At 44.4% G+C, this 3,435-nt stretch overlaps 1 non-coding gene across 1 annotated transcript; it reads left to right on the top strand.

The window, feature by feature from the left end:
• Window positions 1–1,662: 1,662 nt before the first annotated feature.
• On the top strand, window positions 1,663–1,735 carry Trnak-uuu. Its single transcript has one exon. It is a non-coding gene; the product is annotated as a tRNA-Lys (tRNA).
• The last annotated feature ends 1,700 nt before the right edge of the window (window positions 1,736–3,435 follow it).

The raw sequence follows: 3,435 nt of genomic DNA, 5'->3' as shown, positions 1-3,435 counted from the left end.
AATCTTTTCTCCTTCCTCTTGATTAAGGGGTTCTTGTCCTCCCGTTGTGAGGTCACTTGTTTCTGGTAGCTTCATGTTGCTTTTCAGCTTGTTGGGCGAATTCTTGCCTTGACATCGGCCCATCTCTTCTTCCAAATGCTCCTTTATGGATCTTCTTTTACCGGATCAGGTCTCCTTGCCTACCAAACGCTGTCTCTCCCCAATGTTGGCTCTGCCAATGCTGGGTCTCCTGGCGCCCAAAGATCAGGCCTGGTTGGGCAGCTCGCAGACAAAGCGCCTACCCCGCTTGGTGCAAGCAGGCCACAGAAACAAGGGAACTGCTGCCCGCCCGGGAGCCCCGGGTACTCGGACCCAGTGCCCAGATAGGCTGGGCTGGGCCATGCCACGCGCCAAAAGAGGGCAGTGGGGGCGAAGTGGGGAGGGCTCTGGACGGAAGCTGGGTGGGCCAGGAAGAAAGAGGCAGCACCCCGGGAGTAGAGGCCTTGCAGAGAGCCCAAGAAGGACAGGGGGCCAAGAAACCCCCGAGCTCCCTGTCCCAGGCTGGCGCCGTGGGCCAAAAACTCACCCCAATGCTGGGTCTCCTGGCGCCGAAAGATCAGGCCTCCGTGCTGGTTGGGCAGCTCGCAAACAAAGCGCCGACCCCGATTGGTGCAGGCAGGCCCCAGAAACAAAGGAACTGCTGCCCGCCCGGGAACCCCGGGTACTCGGACCCAGCTCCCAGATAGGCTGGGCTGGGCGATGCCACGCGCCAAAAGAGGGCAGTGGGGGCGAAGTGGGGAGGGCTCTGGACAGAAGCTGGGTGGGCCAGGAAGAAAGAGGCAGCATCCGGGGAGTAGAGGCTCTGCAGAGAGCCCAAGCAGGACAGGGGGCCAAGAAACCCCAGAGCTCCCCGTCCCAGGCTGGTGCCATGGGCCAGAAACTCACCCCAATGCTGGGTCTCCTGGCGCCGAAAGATCAGGCCTCCGTGCTGGTTGGGCAGCTCGCAGACCCATACATAAATTTTTAAACATGTAAAATGCTAGCCAGGGCCAGGCAGTGGTGGTGCACGCCTTTAATCCCAGCACTCAGGAGGTAGAGGCAGGCAGATCTCTGTGAGTTTGAGGCCAGCCTAGTCTACAACAGCTAGTTCCAGGACAGACTCCAAAGCCACAGAGAAACCCTGACTTGAAAAAACAAAAACAAACAAACAAACAAACAACCTGCTAGCCAGATGTGGTGCATTAATCACAGTACTTGGGTAGCAAAGTCAGGCAAATCTTTGTGAGTTCAAGGCCAGTTTGTTCTACACACTTAGATCCAGTGAAGATGCAAGTTACAAAATAATCCCACACCAGTTTAGAACTATGAATAATAATACGGTAATTTATTTAAGGGGAAAACTTATAGATCACTGTCCTAGATAACAGTCCTCTGGGCAAACAGGAACAGAGTCTAGCAGCCAGAAGCCAGAGCTGGAACCAAGGGAGTAAGCACAGGCTTTACAGCTGCATTTACAGTATCAGAGACCACACCCAAGTGGGCTGGTTTCTTAAACGTTATTGGCTGAATGGGTGGAATGTGCTTCCACAGCACCTCCCACCTTTGTTTAAATAAGAGAATTCCAAAATCAATACAAAACTATATTCAGTAGGAACATATTTCATGTATGTATAGAATAATAAGGCCCGGATAGTTCAGTCGGTAGAGCATCAGACTTTTAATCTGAGGGTCCAGGGTTCAAGTCCCTGTTCGGACGCTAGTCTGTTAGCCGGGCGGTGGTGGTGCACACCTTTAATCCCAGCACTTGGGAGGCAGGGGCAGGCAGATCTCTGTGAGTTTGAGACCAGCCTGGTCTACAAGAGCTAGTTCCAGGACAGGCTCCAAAACCACAGAGAAACCCTGTCTCAAAAAAAACCAAAAAGAAAAAAAGAAAAGAAAAAAGAATTATAAGCAGCATAAACAATATTAAGCAAGGAACATATGCTAAATATTTTAATAAACATACTATCCTAAAGAGTCTAAGACTTATATAGGAAATGGCTTTGCTAGATCATAAGAGTATAGTCACTACAATTATCTAACCTTCAACCCAATCACTGTCTAGTATAGTTGCAACCAATTTCTGAGCAGTCAATAGGGATTTTTTTTTTTAAACGTTCTTATTTGGAGTTCTGGCCAGAACATCATGAGATATTGTACCATTCCAGATGCAGGTACACCAAAAAACAATCTTATAGTAGTGCTATACACATCATGATGTCATCTCAAACAGGTGGAGTTGTTGCTATAGGGCCCAATTTTCTTCTTAGAAACTTTAAAGATTACTGCAGGAAAAGAATCTATAGGAAAATCTACTGTTCACCATGGAAAACTTAAACATCATTCATATAAAAATACATTCAATGAAGAATATAATATAGACAAAATAGAAATGGAGAAAGTAAAATTTTTCCTAAAGTCTTCATTCTCTTCCATACCAGATGGCTCCTGATATGAGACAGAAACTCTGAATGTTTCTTTTAAATATACACTTGGATTTAGAGAAGTACAGATCCATTGTCCAACTTCAAAACCAGCTGTATATATTCACACATGCACACACACACACACACACACACACATGCACACACACACATATGTATGTTTTGGTCACCTGTCCTTATAAGTCATATTTCTTTTTCATGATGATCCTTATTGGATAGTTATTTTTTCTTCTGTCAGCATCCAAACATCCAGAATCTCTTGAAATTTTGAAGATGTGCATTTTCCTGCAAAAATAAGAACAGAACCTGCCCCCAACCCTTAGGATATTTTCTTACTACTTGTGTGATTTTCACTGTTGTGCATGAGCTGTCATTTCTGTTTTTCAAGGGCTTTCTCCTTTTCAAAGGAAATCTGTTTTAATTTTGATGGTATCCATAATTTTTTTTTCTCCTATGGACACAAGAGTGAAATCCCTTCCCCAGTGTAGCACATCTCCTGGTTTCCATTGTGAGGTCAACACATCCTTGAAGTATACTTGTTGATTTGATTCAGAAGTTTTATTTTTCCATTATCATTTGCCTCTCTGTTGCTGTTGTTCCTTTCTTATTAGTGTTTAAAAAAAATCAAGGTTAATAAAAAATTATGCAATATATTTCCAGGGATATTTTCTATCCCTTTCTGTTTGTTCAGCATATCCTTTATTGTACAATTTGACCTTTCTATAACTGCCTGACCTGCAGGATTATTTGGTATATCTGTAATGTGCTTTATATTGTAATAGGCAAAAAAAGTTTCATTTTTTTAGATACATTTGCTGGACCATTGTCTGTCTTTATTTGTGCAGGAAGGCTCATGATGGCCATAACTTCTAATAAATGTTTATTACTTAATCATCCTATTCCGAGCTCAAGGCAGTTACCCATTGAAAACCTGAATATATGACTATGGTGTGGTGTGCATATTTTAATTTAC

Source organism: Microtus oregoni, unplaced genomic scaffold (genome assembly GCF_018167655.1).
Source record: "Microtus oregoni isolate MIOR12 unplaced genomic scaffold, Mior012 000041F_ref0000270, whole genome shotgun sequence".
Lineage (NCBI taxonomy): Eukaryota > Metazoa > Chordata > Mammalia > Rodentia > Cricetidae > Microtus > Microtus oregoni.
Note: the sequence above shows the minus strand (reverse complement) of the source record. Positions and strands in the feature narration are given on the sequence as shown.